Source organism: Muscardinus avellanarius (genome assembly GCF_963383645.1).
Source record: "Muscardinus avellanarius genome assembly, chromosome: 15".
Taxonomy (NCBI): Eukaryota; Metazoa; Chordata; class Mammalia; order Rodentia; family Gliridae; genus Muscardinus; species Muscardinus avellanarius.
This window is the reverse complement of record NC_137801.1, coordinates 73,747,154-73,766,900: the sequence shown is the minus strand read 5'-3', so window position 1 is coordinate 73,766,900 and position 19,747 is coordinate 73,747,154. Positions and strand designations below refer to the sequence as shown.

The following is a 19,747-nucleotide window of genomic DNA, read 5'->3' as shown; positions in this document are numbered from 1 at the left end:
TGCTGTCATCCCCTAATTTCTAAATACTCTGTTTATTAAATCACGGGCTTTAATTATTAATTTATGAATGTACATCAGATAGCCATACCTCATCATATAACCACATCAGCCAAGAGTAGAATCATAAGGATTAGCACATAAATTGAACAGCCATCCTCTGTATCAGGTAGAAACAAAAAGCATATGAACAGGTAGAAAGAGAAGATTGGCTCCAAGTTTCCAAATGACACCTGGTTGTACTTTCACAGATGGACAAGTACAGAACTTCTTAAAGAAACCAGCTTCAAGAGGGCAAGCAAAGAAAAGCAAATGGTGAATTTGCTTCTGGGCATCCAGTTAGGAAAGCCAGTGTCCAGTCCTGAGCCTTATAAGATAAGGTAGAAATCCTGAGCAATTTGTAAGTGTCAGCAGTCAATATCCATTATGTATATGTTTTGTTTAGTGGAACTTCTGAAGATTTTTGCCATTTCTGATGTCATCTTATAAAAATTACATTTAAACTTGATGTGAGGAGGTTAAATGATTCAGGTTCAACATTTAGTCAACCAGCTACCATTTCCAGAATCCAAATTTGATTTGCATTTATTACCACTCCTTTCTCTAAGTATTATAATTTAAACACATATCTCAATTGCCAAACTTATTTTAGCACTCCATCTTGTGCTACTTAATTTGCTAACAAAGCTTTTAATATCTTTCAAAGAACTTGTTATCATCTGTAAGACTTCTGAACCTTTATTTTGTACCATTGAGAAGTTTGGAAGGGGAATGAATACTGGTGCCGCAAGGTCAGTTCAGCAAAAGCTGCCAATCTTATTTAGTGCTGTGATTTCTTTTTGTCAGCCGCACAAGGATATGGGTTCCATGGTTTATTTTCACTGACATTTACCCTGGTTAGCAAACTAAAGATTTCCTTGGAGGCTATCAAGAAAGCCATCCCACAGAACAGTTTCACATGCTGCAGCTTCTGATGCTTGCTCCAAATCCCAGAAGAAGCCAAGCCATTAATCAAAGTCACAATTAATGTCCAATTGGGCTATAGGGCAAGAGATAACACCCCGCAAAAATAAATAAATAAATAACACACTGCGCTGTTGAGTACAGGTTAGAACCAGTCCTTAGGAAGTGGTTACCACTGTGTTGGGAGCTGTCATGTTCAGCTCTTTCAATTAGTAAACAATTTGATATAGTAAATTACATAGACACTCTATGAGAACAATTAAATACAAACTCTAGACACAAAAACAGAAAGTCAATGGAATACGAATGCCAGGTAACAGTGTTTTAACTCTAAAATGTCTGCGCAGTGAGGAACACATCCCGGCCTTCTGGTTTTTCACCCACATGAGGAAATCAGGAGAAGAAAGAGAACTTGGCACAGAGGCTGCTTTCTAAGCTTTTCTAAGACAGGAGGATAGCACAGGAGGATAGCTGTGCTTTCCTTAATGAGGATTTAGTTTAACACATGGATATGCCACTCTTCCAGGAAGCACAACGCCCCAGAATGGCCAATGCCTGGAAATCAGTACTCGAACTCTCCCAAAACATAGCCCTGTCTAAACTCTCAATTTAGACTAGGTTCTTGTTACTAGCAGAAAATACTCCCTAATTTTCAGTTAAATCTGATGTATTCCCACTGCACACATAATTCTGAGGTATTTTCTAAGCCAATTTTATTTTTAATTAGAAAAGAATAGAGTAGGGAGGTAAGCTGACAATTTCAAGGAGTGGAAGCTCATGGAGAAACTGCCAAACTAGGTAAATGACTGTTTCATTGGCTCATTTTCTATAGAGGTAAAAAATCAATGTCAACTTTCTTGTTATCTCAGGGTACAGTACTGCCTAAGTATAAATGAAGTAATGCTTATAATAACAAGACACTCTAAAGTATGAGTTATGTGGGAAGAAATAAACATGGAACATTACAAAGAAGTTGCTAAGAAAAATATAATTTCTAAATGCAGCAGATCAATTTGATCCTCTTTTGGTGAACGTACTTGCTTAATTATGGGTAAAAAAATATGAAGGGAGAAAACAGAAAAGCATGGAGAGGGAGAGCCCACCAAATAGGCTAATGTCTTCATCAGTTTAGAATAAGGAAATAGTTGGAAGATGGCGACCGAGAAAAGCGGGGCGTAAGAGCCCCACTAACAACCAATCTCTATTACCACAAAATCAGCGCCTTTCATAGCCAGAAAACACCATCACCAGAGAAACAAAAAAATCACCAGGCTCCAGAGAGAAAGCAGACTGAGAACAGAGCTCAAAGCCACAGAGGAGATACACCGGCCTCACGCCCGAGGACGCGGCAGCAGCGCCATACTGCCAGCGGCAGCGGCAAATTCACCAGACGGCTACAGCAAGCCGAGGTGAGCTGCTGTGGAACAGCCAGGTGGGATTTCTTGCCGCATGTAAAATCTAAAGCTCCCAGTGGCTGAGCTCAGCACATGCCGCAGGGAATCAGAGTGGAAATCAAAAACAAGAAGAAATACACCAGCTTCACAGCCGAGGGCGTAGCAGCGGCGCCATATTGCCACCGGCGGCAGCAGCAGAGACTTCACCGAATCCAGTACAGCTACATATGCGTACTCAAGAACAGTGAGTCAAATTGCGGGCCACAGAGGAGAAATCCCAGTACTGTACTCCCTGGGACTTGACCCAGTGGGGGAGTGGCGGTGGCAGAGATATCACACCATAGGAGAACGTGCAACCTGGCACCCCCCACAGTCTAAAGCAGCCTCTATCGACTCTCTGGGTCAGAGACTCTGTGATATAACCCAGTAAAGGAGTAGTGGGGTCTGAGATACTACTGACTCAAGATCCAGAACACCTTAAGTGAAGTCATAGTGACCCAAGGGAAGAACCCAGAGAAGGCACAAACTTCCGAAATCATGGGGAAGAGGAATAATACTGGAGCAATGAATGCCCACAACCCCACAACATCAGAACCTGATAAAACAGAAAATCAGAGATTTCTAGAAGATCAAATCAGGAAAATAACTGTAGAAATAATAGAGGTCCTTCGAAAAGAACTCAGAGAGAGCCAAAAAGAGATAAAGGATGCAATTAATGAAGTAAAGGCCTCAATTCAAAGCACAAACAACCGATTAGAACACATGGAGAACAGAATCTCGCTCCTAGAAGATGATCATTCCAAAAATGAACGCATAGTTTCTAATCTAGGAAAAAATATCCGACAGCAGGAATCTGATATTGAAGAAATATGGGCCCATTTTAAGAGAGCTAACCTAAGAATAATTGGAATAGAGGAGGGAAAAGAAAGTGAAACCAAAGGGATCAACAATCTCTTCAAGGAAGTAATAGCAGAAAATTTTCCAAACATAGAGCAAGAGGTTGATACACAGGTCCAGGAAACTTATAGAACTCCCTTTAGACAGGATCGGAGAAGAGGATCTCCACACCACATAATTGTCAAAATGACCAATGTGGAAGCCAAGCAGAGAATCTTAAAGGCAACAAAAAGAAAGGGCCAAGTGACATTCAGAGGTAAACCAATTAGAATCACTCCAGACTTCCAAAACCAAGTCACGAGAGCCAGAAGGGCTTGGAGTAACATATTCCAAACTCTGAAAGAAAACAACTTCCAGCCAAAAATTTCCTACCCAGCAAAACTTTCTATCAAATTAGATGGGGAAATAAGAAGCTTCTGTGACAAACAGAAACTGAAGGAATTTATGTCTTCAAAACCAGCACTAGAGAAAATACTCAAAGAGATTAACTACAAAGAAGAAATAGGTAACACACACCAGAACCAGAGAAACAAGAGTTTCCATCCAACAGTCAACTAAGATTGGTTATCTGTGGAGATTCATTATTTATGTTAGTCTTTTACCTATCTCTAAATGGTATTGTTTGCCTTTATTGTTGTTAATTTTTAGGATTTCTAGTTGGAATATTAATTTACCTTCAGATATAGCATTTGGAAATATTTTATCCCATTCTATTAGTAACTTTTAACTCTGTTTACATTGTCTTTGGATATACAATATTTTTTTTTATTTTTTAGGGAGTTTGTATACTCTTCTGTTGCCTGTGCCATTGAAATCATATCCAAGAAATCACTGCCAATTTCAATGTTGTGAGGTTTTATGACCCAGATTTTCTCCTAAAAGTTTATAGTCTTAAGATTTATATTTAGGTCTTTTATCTATTTTGAGTTAATATTTGTATATGGGATTAGGTAAGGGTCTAACTTTATTCTTTTCCATGTAATTATTATGTTTCAACAATATTTAGTTAAAAGATTATTATTTCCACCACCAAATGTTCGTGGAAACCTTGTCAAAAATAACTTGACAATATAGGGAAGAATTTAGCTCTAGGCTTTTATTTAACTCCAATGGTTTATATATCTGCCTTTAGAATAGTACTACACTGTTTCAATTATTATAGCTTTATATGGTTTGAAATCAGAAAATATATATCTTCTAGCTTTGTTCTTTTTCAAGATCGTTTTGGGTATCTAGAGTCCCTATTCCATAATAGGATAGATTTTTTTTTCTGAAAAATAAATATATAAATATATGATAGTTTCACCTAAAAAGAAATAGAAGAAAAATTCTCTGGTAAGAAAGAAAGTAAAAAGAAATATTGAAATGTTATCTTTAAGTCATCAAAAGCTTGGTATCAGACAAATAAAACTGTTATGTGAGATTATCATTTTTAATTTAGGATAAATTGCTATAATACTAGATGTCAACCACTAAGCCAAGCATGGGAGGGAGGGATGGGGAAAGAATGGGGTGGGGATCGGGTGGGGGCTGACTGGGCAATGTGTGCATTTATGTCTACAAAAGTTTGTATCCCACTATGATGTATGAATACAGTGCACCAATTAAAAAAAAAGAATAAGAAAATAGTTGACAATACTCTACAATATTATTTAGTGTTTTACTTGAGAACAATGTCAATAAAAATTAGGTAAGATAACTAAAGAAGAAATACAAGTTATTAGAAACATAAACCTTAAGCCGGGTGTGGTGGTGCACACTTGTAATCCCAGCACTTGGGAGGCTGAAACAGGAGGATAACACAGGTTCAAAGCCAGCCTCAGCTACTTAGTGAGGCTCTCAGCAACTTAGAGTGACTCTGTTTCCAAATATATTATAAAATAGGGTTGGGGGTATATCAGGCAGGTAGAAAGCCCCTGGGTTCCACCCCCTAGTACCAGTTAACAAAAGAAAGAAACATAAACTTTAAATTATGCGATTACTTATAGAGTATAATATTTTCAAGAGGCATGGTAGTACATGCTTATAATTGCAGACGCTCAAGAGGCTGAAGCAAGAGGATTGCAAGTTCAAAGCCAGCCAGGACAACGAAAAGCGACCCTTCTCAATAACTTAAATTTAAAAATACATTTAAAAATACTGGGGATGTGGTTCCATGATAAAGTGTAGTGGTGTACTTATAGTTAATAAATATAATATATATTTTTTGGTGGTACTTGAGTTCCTGGAAACCCTTCTACCTCTGGGCTACACTCCCAGATTTATTATTTATTTATTTATTTATTTATTTATTTATTTATTTATTTATTTATTTTTGAAGTACTGGGGTTTCTAGAAGCCCTTCTACCTACGGGCTACACTCCCAGACCTATTTTTTATATTTTTATTTGGAAACAGGGTCTCTTAAGCCAGCACAGCTGGCTTCGAACCTGCGCGATCCTCCTGTCCTTGCCTCCCAAGCATGAGGATAACAAGTGTAGGCCACCACGCCGGCTATTTATTTATTTTTTGAAACAGGATCTCTTAAGCCAGCAAGGCTGGCTTTGAACCTGTGCGATCCTCCTGTCTCCACCTCCCAAGCGTGGGGATTACAAGTGTGCACCACCATGCCCGGCATATCATATCATTCTTTTAAAACATCTATTTTGTGAGTACTGTTTAAAGTGTATGACATATTATTGGTTCAAGAATATATGACTATTCAGAAAAATAAACAACATACATTCTCTATAATGGAATATATCTGACTATACATATACACATTTACACAGAGATATGTACAAACTTTCTAATTTATCTTATTGCTTTTGAATACTATTATATTCTGATGTAACACTTAGAAGATAAAGCTTTACCCACCTTTTTCACATTTTTGTGGAGGGTACTGAAGATTGAACCCAGGTGCATTCTACCTCTGAACTACACCCCTTAGCTCTATTTTTTATTATTTTTTTTTTATTTTGAAACAGTGTCTCACTAATTTGCAGGGAGCTTTCACTAAGTAGTTGGGGCTAGCTGCAAACCTGTGACCCTCCTGTCTCAGCCTTCTAAGTGCTAAGCTTACAAGCCTATGCCACCATGCTCAGCTTCTGTTTCACACTTTTTTTGTATGTGGCACTGAGGACTGAACCCATGGACATTCTACCTGTGAGCTACATTCCCAGCCCAATTTTTTATTCTTTATTTGGATACAGGGTCTCACTTAGTTACAGAGGGCCTCATTAAGTAGTTGAGGTCATGAACCTGCCGTCCTCCTATCTCAGCCACCCAAATACTGGGATTACAAGTGTGCACCCAGTTCCTGTTTCACACTTTCTATGAAGCACTCCAACACCTTTTCTTTTTTTTTTTCCTGTAAATTTCTGGGTATGAACTTCCATTTTCCATATAAAAAATTTTTAAATGGTCAAGTCCTTGTTGCTGAATGGTTTGGGGAAACCATTGTTTTCATATTTCAATGTTTTTTTTTAATAACTTGATAGCCATTTAGTAATGTTTCTCACGGCAGAATTTTGTTTTGTTTTGTTTTGTTTTTCTTCACTACAGAGGCAAAGATTACAAATCTCAAGTTTTCACGTCATATTGGAACGTTTTGTTCAAGCTCTAACTACTGAATCTAAGATTTATTAAATATGACATTTCAAGGAGCTAGTTACTGTCTGCTATAGTCTGAATCTTAAATGTCCCTGAAAGGTTTATTTGTTGGAGGCTACATCCACAGAGTGGCAAAATAAGATGGTGAAAGCTTTAAGAAGCAGACACCAGTGGGAAATCTTCAGTTGACTAGCATATGCTCTTGAAAAAGATAGCAGGACCCCACATCTTTCCTTTGTTTTGCATCCAAGTTATGAGAAGAGAGGCCTTGTTCAACCACAGGCTCCTCACCATGATGAGCGTCTTCACCACAGGCCCAGAAGCAGCAGTGTGACCAAACAGTCACCACCTGAAACCTCTACAACATGAAACAAAACTCTTCTCTTTATAACCTGATTTTTACTATAGCAACAGAAAGCTAACTAACACAATGTCTTCAGGAAATTGTGACATTAACATAGCATTAACACAGATATAATAAGATATGACTAAAATATAGGTGGATATAACCACTAGCTTTATAATCACTAGCTGTATAGGCTGATGTTTTTATAAATACTTACTTTAAATTTCCTAATGGATAATTACATTTTTTTTTGTTCCTTAGGTATTTTAAGAAGAAAATACACATCAGTTTTGCTAAGTGGAAGAATTGTATTGGAATATTTTAGGTTGTAGAAATAAGCCAAGTATGGTGGTGCATGCCTATAATCCAAGTACCTGGAAAGCTGAGACAAGAGGATCGCAGGGTTCTAGGTCAACCTCAGTAATTTAGCAAGACCCTCAGCAACTGAAGTGAGATCCTGTTTCAAAATAGAAAATGAAAAGGGCTGAAGGTGTATCCCAGAGGTAGAATGCCCCTGGGTTCAGTCCCCAGTACCCCCCCCACAAAAGCTATATTTGTTAGTAAAAAATAAGAAACAAAGGTAAATTATATTTTCCTCCTTTTTTCCAATTTGAGAACACATTAAAGACTACTGATAAACACTTTGTGATATCCCAAATATCAGGATATCTCACTCAATACTTCCAGTCCTAATCTACCTGTCAGCTAGATCTTGCATCCACTAGAATCCTTACCATTTCCACCCCCTCCACATCTCTTCCTTTTCTTACCCACAAATATTTTGACCAAAATGATAGGCACAACTCAAGCTATAACTGAGTACAAAAGCTCAAGCACGAACAGGTCTATTGGTCAAGAGCTACCACACCAACCATTATCACTTAGACCTACAGACTGGGGTTTTGGAATATCGTTAATGAATGTGAATGCAGAAAAATAAATTAGTCAATGTGTTAATCAGAAAAAGTTACTTTCAACTGCATTCAGCAAACCTGGAGCTAAAAAAGAAATAAGAAGAGTCCCTGAGATGGCATGTTAGTCAGTAAGGTAGAAAATAACAAACTATCAAGCTTATGCAATATCTTAAAATTTTCACAGATTGTTCATGAGGAAAGTACAGAAGCCTCCTCTTACCAGATAAAAACAATCTATTTTATGTTTTATAGCAAATATTAAATTTATATTCTAGCCTATATTTGTGTCTGTGTATGAGTGCATATGTGTGTGTACACGTGCACACAGGAGCATGTGCTACCTTGAGTTTTTGGTTTTATCTGTATCTGTCTACCTATCTATCCATCTATCTATCTATCTACCTACCTACCTACCTACCTATCTATCTAATGTTTTCTTTTTGTGGTATTGGGGTTCCTGGAAACCCTTCTACCTACGGGCTACACTGCCAGATATATATATATATATATATATATATATATATATATATATATATATATATATTTTTTTTTTTTTAATTTGAAAACAGGGTCTCTTAATCCAGGGAGGCTGGCTTTGAACCTGTGCAATCCTCCTGTCTCCGCCTCCCAAGTGCAAAGATTACAAGTGTGTGCCACCACGCCCTGCATTGACATATATTTTAATAAATACTCTGTCAAATACCCCTACTTAAAATGTAAGTTTCACTCGAAGATATTTTTGGAGATATTGATAAGGATGATTTGATCATAATAAACTAAAAAAACTGGAAATAATATTAAAGTTAAAAATCCATTAGCATTTCTAATTAGCATACATCCCTCATTATTAGTTGCATATAAAATAAATGACACTTTGAAGCCATAGAGGGATACATTTAACAATCATTTTTTCCTGCTAGCACATATAAAAAACAAAAAGCAGAAAAATTCCACCAACATCTCATTCTTTCTGTTGTTGATTGCTTTCTATCCCAGAATCCAAACAAATCATGATTAATAATGGCACCTTGCTCTTTCCTTAATAGAATCCTAAACCCTAAGCACTACCCAGAGAGGCCCAATTAATTACAAATAGCATATGTATCGGGGAGTGAGGAAATTAACATATTATCCTTCTTTCTCAGATAAATTCATCAAAGTATTGAGAAATCTGCCTGCAAGTGGTCATAAAGCCTGTCAAAGAATAATAATTCAGGTTTTAATTTGTCTGACACATATAGCATATTCCCTTAAGATAGTGGTCACCAGCTTATTTAATGCACCATACAAAATTCTAAAACTAAAACCAACTGTTTTCATAGCAGGAAAACTGATGTGGGTGCCCAGTTTCATTACAGGATGCATGATATACTTTGTTTTAAGACTCTCTGTTTTTTGGCAAAGAAACAGTTACATCATCTACTGACATTTTCTGTTTTTATATGTAAGTATAAATTATTGTTCTCCCATTAAACTACAAACTGCTGGTAAAATGCCAATGACTTGAGTAAAGAGCACATTTGACATTTTCCTGCGGGGTCGTCATTGCAGACAGGACACCAACTTTCCCCTTGAATGTCCAGCCACACTGTCACCTGCCTTCCAGAAACATTACCTCGCAGAAGGTTCCAGGAGACTGATGATCAAATAAAGGGGTGGGGAGAGATAAGCAGGCTGTAATTATGCTTGTCCAGACTCTTCTTGTGAACCTTTATTGGGGCAATTCACAAGAAAGCAAGCAGCTTGTTTTCTAGTTCAGTGTATCATTGTTCTTTAAAACTAATATGAGCAGTTTCATAAATTGTCAAATGGGTCCTGGATTGAACACTGATGTATTCAATATTGTGGCGAAAAGTCAGTAAAAGGAAGCAGTATGGGGTGTGGAAGAGAAGGAGGCTTTGGACCTGCCATTTCTAAGCTGGATTAGAAATGACTGAATCAGGGACTCAGTTTCCTGTTTTAAAAAATGAAGATTAATAATAATCTTTAAATAGATTGTAAGCTTTATTTTTTTATTTTTATTTTTGTCTTTTTTTTTGGACTGAGGATTGAACACAGGGCGATGTACTTGCCAGGCAAGTGCTTTGACACTGAGCTATATCCCAGCCCAGTTGTAAGCTTTAAATATGACAATTTACTTAAGGTACTTTGCTCTCTCACAAAATAGGTAGATCCCCAAATAATACTGACCACACAGCCATCCATCAACCATGACAAGGAAAGGGTCCTGGACATAAAATCAGAATATCTGAACTTGAGCCGCCAAACAGCTATTTATCATCAGTGTATTACTAAGGTCAATAAATCTCTTCAGGCCTCAATTTTTTTCCAACGATTAGTTAGAAATTATTCCTACATTATTTCAAACTCTTATATTCTGTATGTTAATTAAATAAAATATTTGACTTCTGGTCCATGATGGTAAATTTTATATATAATTTTTTGGGGCGGTACTGGGGGTGAAACCCAGGGGCATTTTGTCTCTGAGCTATACCCTCAGTCCTATTTACAATTCTTTATTTTGAAACAGTGTCTCACTGAGTTGCAAAAGGCCTTGTTAAGTAGTTGAGGCTGTCCATGAACCACAATCCTCTTGTCTCAGCCTCCCAAATGCTGGGATTACAAGTGTGCACCATCATTCCCAGCATATATACAAACATTTGAAATCTGTCCCCTAAATCCAGTGAGACAGATTAAAATAAGTAGGATAGTTCTAATTTAAGAAGTTTTTATTCTTTTTTGTACTAGATATTAAATCCAGAGTGTTCTACCTCTGAGCTACACCACCAGTTCTTTTTAATTTTATTTTTAAATAGGGCCTAGCTGAATTGCTGAGGGTCCCACTAAATTGCTGAGGCTGGCTTCAAACCTGCAGTCCTTGGTCTCAACATCCTAAATACTGGGATTACAAAAGTAAACTAAGAATGAGTTTTCTTATGTCAAAATTAAGAAAAGTCTGGCATGGTGGCACATGCTTTTAATCCCAGCATTTGAGAGGCTGAGCCAGGAGGAATGCTATTTGAGGACATCTTGAGCTACTTAGTGAGGCCCTTTGCAATTCAGTGAGATGTTGTTTCAAAATAAAGAATAAAAAATAGGGCTGGGGGTAGAGCTCGGAGGTAGATTGTCCCTGGGTTCTGTACCAATATTGGGAATGGCTTAGAAAGATTTGAGAAAGCTCTGATTATTAATAGATATATTTCAGAAATAATTGTGTCAAAAATGGCAGATCTGGAGAGAGAAAGGCCTGGCTTTGGTCAGGAAGCAAACAGCTACTGAAACTTAGATTGACTTAGCTCAAAGTAATTAGCAAGTCAATAGGAGAGGGGAGCGAGGGCTTCCTCTTTCTAAAGACAGATCTCTACTTAATAATCTAGCTAGGATAGACCTTTGATCTTCATGAAAGGAGACACCTTGCCACACCTTGCTTGGGGAGGAACCTTACAGGGACATTTACTACTTCAGAATTACATAAACAAGATGGAGGTCATGGGTATAAAAAGTCTGACCCATGGGCTGTATCTTTGGGTGGTGAATTGGCTCGACCCCCACCCCATGCCATTGGCATGGGGCTGTAACTATTTTCTGTATTACTATCTTTTTAATAAACTTCTTTAAATCTTCAGCAAGTTTCCGAGCTATGTATACTTATCCTTAGCTCAGGACAAGAATCTGTGGTTTTCCTGGTTTTTTTGGGGGGGTTTGTTGTGGTTTGAGGGAAATTGTGCCCGGGACCCTAACAAACAGGGGTCCCCAGAGACAATTTCCCCAAAACCATATCATTCCCACACTGTAACACATTTCCCCATAACAGATTCCATCCCCAGAACTGCAAAATAATAATAATAATAATAATAATAATAATAATAATAATAATAATAATAATAACAGGAGGAGAAGGAGGAGGAGGAGGAGGAGGAGGAGGAGGAGGAGAAAATAATATTGAGCCAGGCATGATGATGGACACTTGTAATCCCAGTACTTGGTGTTATGGTTTGGAGAGAAGATTAATTCCTCCCAAACAAACTGCAAAAACAGAAAAACTGCTGGTTCTTGTCCTGAGCTAAGGATAAATAGACATTAGTTCGGACTCTTGCTAAAGATTTAAAGAATTTTATTAAAAAGATAGAAATACAGAAGACAGTTAAAGCCTCATGTACCCAAGGATGTCACTAGGGGGTGGTTCGAATAAATTCACCAAAGATACAACATGTGGAACATTCTTATAGCCAGCCAGATCAGATCTGGGCAGGTCCTTTGATATGTAGATGTGCTGCCCTATCTCTCCCAGGTCTCCAGCTCTATCTCCAACCCAGCCAGATCCACTCCCTTTGAGGCAGGGAGGGGCAGCTCTGTCTCAGGCACAGACCCTACACCTTTTGTTATGCTCTCAAAATGTGTTAAATTGCTAGTCAGGAATCTGGGATTTCCTCACATCCTTGAGGAACTTTGCCTCTCTTTAGAAGTGTAAAAAGACCCTAGGCTTCTTCTATTCTTTTGCTAATTATCCATGGAGAAATCTGCTGGCCCTCTCCCCACAGCTCCTGGATTTCTTCACTACCAAAGATATGTTTTTAAAATTGGAAATCTTTCCCAATACTGGTACATTAATACGTTTTGAAGCCTCTTCCCAATACTAGTACACTTGGGAGGCTGGGGCAGGATGATCACAGGTTCACAGCCAGCCTGAGCTCCCTCTACTACTTAGTGAAACCTTGTTTCCAAATAAGGAATGATAAATAGGGCTGGGGGTATAGTTCAGAGGTAAAATGGCCCTGGGTTCAATCCCTAGTTCCACACACACACACAAAAAAGAAATATTAACAACAGAATATAAAAAATTTAGGGAACCTTCTAGGTAATTTATTTGACTTAACTGAAGCTATGACGGAGTTCAGGAGGAATCCTGCTTACCCCTACAAAACTCATTACTTTATTTAATTATTTCATGGAATTCCTTAACACAGGCCATAGTTTTGTGTAGATAATCAGCTTCTTTTGTGGTATTTTTATAAACTTCTAAACTGAATGTGTCTGTGCAGTGTAATTAAATAAGTTTAATTGCAAAGTCTAAACTCTTTGTTTTAAGCAATGCATATTTCATATGCATTTTCTTTACACTTTCCATACAGAAAGTAGAGAATAGTTCAACAACTTTTCAAATTAAGTGTTTTCGTTTTGAAGTTATATTTTTAGCAATGTGCTAGTGATTTTGAGAAGTGAGGACTTTGCTAAGCCAGGAAGTCTCAGGCAGGTGTTTAATTGGACTAATTAAGCAACGTGTAGTCACTTCCGGTTTTCCATTGCTCTTTGTGAATGCAGAGAAGCAAAACAACTGATTGCCTAATTAGACTACATAAAACTGACTCACTTTTTATAGCCAAAGAAATTTTTTAACCCACAATTAGAAACTCAAAGCATAATATGTGGTCTTCCATTTTCTTCATGTTCTAACCACCACTTTATATGTCAGTCTATCTATTTATATATAGAAATAATGAGCATTTTACTTATCATAATTACATAAATGTATATATATGAACCCCTACCTATCTGTATATGTGTATGTATACATATATTCATGTGAACATATATATGTATGAATATATTTATATAGAGAGATGAGAAAGAGACGAGAGAGAGAGAGAGAGAGAGAGAGCGCATGTTGTATAGACCTGAACATGAATTCAACAGTTTATCTCAGTGTTCTCTGATCATTACCAATCTAGACTCAAAAATTAAAAATTTATCTACTGTAAATATAAACAATTTTAGAAAGAGAATATGCCTTGTAAACTGCAAACTACTGGCCTAATTTTATGTGATCTATGTACCTAAGTCCAAATTACAATGGAACACAACTGTTTGGAGATCTGCAGGTCCCCTGGCTCATGGATGGATGCCTGGACAGCAAGGTTCACAGGCAGCATAACTGATCTTCCATCAGTCACTCATGGGGCTTTAACAACTTCCTCCAGAAGTGGCAGAGCATCTTCTAGGCAGCACAAGAGAAAGAAGAACTATAAATGATCTTTGGTAAATCTATGGGTAATAGAAATGTTGATGGAAAGAACAGGAGAACATGAAGTGGGTAGGAGGATGTATCACTCTCCAATTTTAAAAGGACCCAAACAGTGAAGACAGATAGGAAAAGATGACAAGAGACAGTCTTATATACATATATGATTAGATTCTCTTAGATTGTTGAATAAGTTTAGCTATGGGACCCAAGGAATCTCTCAAACCTTACTCAATGCCAAGTTTTATTCTACACAGTTATTATTAATAATAGAATATTATAAAATATAAAATGAATATTCACCAACTCATCCTTCTTCCAGTAAAAGAAAAAAAAATAATTTGGAGCACCTACTTTGTGTGAGCTTTTTGCCAAGTACTTTCTATGCTTTCTCTTAATTAATTCACACAATTATCCTGGGTAATGACATCAATCTTATGCCAAAAAGAAGAAACGTCAGATAGATTCTTCCTTAAGGTCACATAGAAGGTAGTGGCACCAGCCAGGGTTGACAAACAGATCTGATTCTTTCTACTACATAGTCCCAGCCTGATCATTATTTTTTTCTCTGAACAGAAAGATGGACAATTTAGACAGAGATGCTTTGTTTCATGAGATCAGTTTATCTAAAAGTCATGTAAATTAAGCATTATGGTATGTTAAATCAGAGAGACATGTCTCATCATGGAACTGGAATCACAGGTTCTAGTTACTCTCTGGGCCTACATTTTCTAAAATGAAAATTATATGCAACTAGAGCCCTGGACTAAGGTTTTCCATAGCCTCATCTAGCTGTGATGTGCTGTATTTGTGTCACATAGCAGGAGAAAGCCAGAAAGCCAGGCACTGCACAGTGCCCAGGGAGCAGGTACTTAGGAAAGGGTGAGCTGTACAGTGAGTTTCATGTACACTCACTCATGGCTGACTCACTGCTATTTTGAAGTTGTGCTAACATTGAACCCATATATCTCTAGTAAGTAACTCTGAGACTACTCCATCTCCTTAATGCCTGGGAAAAGAAGGTCATGATGATTCCTAGTTTTCTAGCGGAGCTAACACTAAAAGAAGGAATCAAATTGACACATCCCCAGGGATGCATGGAACAACCAGCCATAGCATGGATTTTAGGATCCCCAATTTCCTCTTTCTGGTGTTGCTGTAACATGATGAGCATGCATATTAGAAAAATCTGTGAGCTAACAGAAGAGAATAGGCAAGAGTCTTGGAAATCCAACTAGAGGATAAGGCTGGGGCTGTCACAGGACAATCAGCACTGTGATGCCTTAGTATGGGCTTCACAGGCATCACCATCAGTGGCAACCAATGGGGTAGTGCAGGAACAGGGGCTGAGGAATTCCATGCTCCAGGCTATGAGTCTGGTGTTTATGCTGTGATGGGTAAGAGCAATCTTTTCATTGGAAGCAAGACTAGCCGAGGCATCTGGAAACAATATTCAGTACTTCTAACCCATACAGAAGAAAACCATAGGAAGGGGTTCAGCAAGGATTCAAGTCCCATTCTCCGAGGCTTTAGTATAAAGGAGGACTTTAGCACCAAGAGAAGAAGGCAGAAAAACTGAATCAGAGTACATTCAAATTAGTCCTAAAAGTTGAACCAGTGGAGCAGGGGCTGGGAAATGCTAGGAGTCATGTGTGTTCATCTCCTGTACAAAAAGTACTTTAAAGGGAAGTAAGTGTTCCATACTCAGTTCCACAACTTGTAAGCAGGAAACATGATTCAGTAATGATTACTGCTCTTATTAAAGCAGTTGAAAAGGACAAACATATTTCCCTTTTAAGCGATACAGGCAGCATCTTGCGGTAAATAGGTCTCTATTTCTGCACAAACTCAGAATTATGTGCAGGTGCAGCTCATGAAGTGGTAGCCACTTACCGAATGGCATGTCAGTATTCTGGGAACCATGTTCCACATCTACTTAGGATGATGCTGGAAATGAACTCAATAAAAGAACACTCACATACACTTGCAAGACAAAGTCATTCAAATACAGAGGGAAATGTTAGCTGTGGAGAATGTGACTGCCAGGAACGGGTTAACATTTGCTGTGGAAAGATCTAAGGGTTGTGGAAACCCATGATTAGACGGCTGGACTCTCTGAAAGCAGCCTGCTTCTCCAAGGTAAACTTCTCTGTGTTCTTGCCAGGCGAGCTCCCAAATATCCCACTTGTTAAACATTGTCTCTAGGATCTTCTGAACATACTCAGTGGTTTTCTTCCTAAACACTATCTCAAGACTCTCTACAATTGTTCTGCCTTCTTCCCAGTTTGACTTTAGCTCTTCCTGCGCCTTTACTAGTTAAATATTACTCCCTGGACTCTGCACATAGGTAGCAGTGTCTATAACTCAATCTCTTCCTTTTAGAATGAATAAAAGCTGTGGACCAGTGGCCAGTGGGGACTTTGCCTAAGAGTGAGGTCCTCTGACTGGCCTCTTCCAATCTGCCCTGTGTATGCCTCATTCTTTGCCTTTCAGGTTCCCGGAGGGACAAGAACCAACAGCATCCCAAAACTGTGTCATCCAGGTTTTAACACTGGAGGAAAGCCAGCTACATTTAGAAATACCTTTCAATAAACATCGCCACTGAAAATCTCTTCACCGGAGAAGTGTTTCAAGATGTTGTTTCATGAGATTCCTGGATATTTTTTCTTTCTTTTTCTTTCTTTTTTTTTTTTAAGTTATAGAGTACTTGCCTATCATGTGTGAGATCCTGGCTCAATTCCGAGGACTTCAAAACAGTATCAAACAAACAAACAAACAAACAAACAACAAATACCCCAAAATAACAACAAAAGGACCTCAAATCCCACAACTATTAATTGCAAATCTAATATGTCTACATGCCAATCAGTATGCAGGGCAATGAGTATACTCAGATAATCAAAACAGACATTATTCCTATACTTATGGCATTAGAGTTTAATAGTAAGAAAGAATGATATTTAAGAAGTAAACCATAATAAACATGCAATATGAATATTTTATTTGCCTTATTATTTTTATTGATGTATTATAGTCATACATTTTAATGGGGTACGAGATGGTAGAGGTATACATGCACACATCACTTTAGCCCTTACCCAATTTCCACCCCAGCCCTCCTGCCTTCCTCCTTTTGGTGTTTGGCTTAGTGATTGACTTTGATATATTTGTGAATGTACATCATGTATATTAGAAAAATTTTCTCTTTTCCCCTCCCATCCCCTAAGTTATGTCACCTTATTTGCTCATCTATGGTTTCTCCTTCTTGCAATCTTAACTAGTGCGATAAAAAAATGGACAGTGTTCTCTGAGAAGAATGAAAGAGAAAAAGGCTCTTATTAAAACAGGCGGTCAGGCAAGACTAAAGGAATTAGGTGACATGATCTCCTAAATGGGGGACACTGTGGGGATACCATGGGGATCTCCTAATGGGGGATACTGTGAAGGTCAGTGAGTTCTCATCCATCCTTCCTTCCTAACATCCTTGACACCAGTCAACATTACACGTATTAATTTGGTCTTTTGTTAAAAACATGTATACCTGTGAGAACATGATCACCCCTACTTCACATCCTACCCTCTAACAAAACAATCAGATGATAAAATTCAACGAATCCTCCCCACTCACTTCTGGCTGTCCAGTTTTTTTGAGTATTTAGCTTATTTATAAGATTATGAAGTATAATTTGCCTTTTTAATGGTGATGTGTCTATCTTGTTCATCACTGTAGGTCTGGTGGCCTTACAAAGAGTGTGGTTGGTGCCAGGCGTGGTGGCGCACACTTGTAATCCCCGTGCTTGGGAGGTGGAGACAGGAGGATTGCGCAGGTCCTAAACCAGCCGCGCTGGCTTAAGAGACCCTGTTTCCAAATTTAAAAAAAAGAAAAGTATAAAATAGGTCTGGGAGTGCAGCCCAGAGGTAGAAGGGCTTCCTGGAACCCTAGTTCAACAACAACAACAAAAAGCAAAAAGAGTGTGGTTGATGGTGGGTATTCTAAACATTAAAGATGAATCAATACATAAATGGTAACATTTGTTCCCACTAAATGTTTATGTAATTTACTTTTTAGAAAACAAAATTGAATTCAAATATTTAAAAAGTCCTGCAGAAAATTCACTTGAAAAATAAAGAAATATTGAGAAGTCTTATAAATATTCTATTCTATTTTTTATAAATTCTCCTTTTTATTTAAAATTGGGCCCATCTTCATTATCTTTACAATATCTTGTTAAATCAGAAAACATTTTCGTATTGTATCACATAATAACTCCAAAGCAAATTTTGTATTGGTTTATATTCTTATTCAAATAAAATAATTTGAAAACTACTGGGTACAATATTACTCTTATATTTTTTTCTAATAATGAGGATTTTATTGGGGGATTGGGCATCAGGTTTAAACACATTCAGTAGAAGAACTATTATTTCAAAAGACTTTTTTATTTTCTGGTGGCATTCAAAATTATTTATCAGCTAGAGTGATTTTGCTAGATAATACTGAGGGGGTAAACATGAATATGTGTTTGTGCATAGCTAAGAGCATTTCTACCTATAGCTAATTTATTAATCAGTAAGGCAAAGCAGGCATAACATATGATGTCTGCTTTAGATAACAAAATGGAAAACTACCAGACAGCAAATATCATAAACAGAGCTTACTGATGGAGACTGGGACCCCAATTAGACAAATAGTGTGGCTAATTCTGAGCCAATGAGAGATGTGATTTTAAATTTGGCCTCTTGGGACCCATATGAATAGATACAGGGTCCTCTCATTAAAAAATACAAGTAGGCTCATTGGTCTATCTGCACTTGCCTTTTCTAGCTCATGTACATTACTAAAACATAGGGGCAGAAAAAATGGTTCTAAATATTTTCGATCTGTTACTAACATTCCTAATAAATGCATCAGAAATTTCATACACAATCTTTGCTATACATTGATATAGCCATTTAAATAAACTACTGATAGATACTCTTTCAACAAAGGGTGATATATATCACCTTATCTTTTTTCTTCTTTATATACCAACAAAGAAGACAACAAAATTCGTTTTTAAGTGGAACAACATATGTCTCCTATAGAAGTGGAGTTCAGTACTTAGGAATAATTTAGCCCTATGATCTTTATTTTTTTTTAATTTTTTTTATTTTTTTTGGTACTGACGTTCCTGAACCTTCTAGCTCCAGGCTACACTTCCAGATCTATTTTTATATTTTTATTTGGAAACAGGGTCTCTTAAGCCAGAGAGGCTGGCTTCGAACCTGCGCAATCCTCCTGTCTCCGCCTCCCAAACACAGGGATTACAAGAGTGCTCCACCAAGCCCGGCAATCTTCATCTTTTAAGTCCGAGCCTGAATTACAAGAGCTCTAATGGAAAAAAAAAAAAAAAAGCAATAATTCTAATACGGAAATAAGTGGGGACAGCTCATTTCTTATCAGTTACTTGACACAGATAACTCAATAAATACACTTGTTGGTTTCATCTGAGAATCAATGATCATTGTTTCAAAGAATAAGTCAGAGTATATAGTTACATCAAGGGAGATACTATCACTACAGGCAAATGTCATATCTGCTACCTTTTCTTAACAAAAGACAACAACTTTTATGTGAAAAAAC

The 19,747-nt window shown here is 37.5% G+C and overlaps 1 protein-coding gene across 4 annotated transcripts in view; it reads right to left on the bottom strand.

Moving 5' to 3' along the window:
• Positions 1-19,747, bottom strand: part of CTNNA2 (catenin alpha 2) — a gene marked incomplete at both ends in the record, with an annotated part of 1,014,669 nt that overhangs the window by 923,603 nt on the left and 71,319 nt on the right. The gene's annotated exons all lie outside the window — the stretch shown is intronic.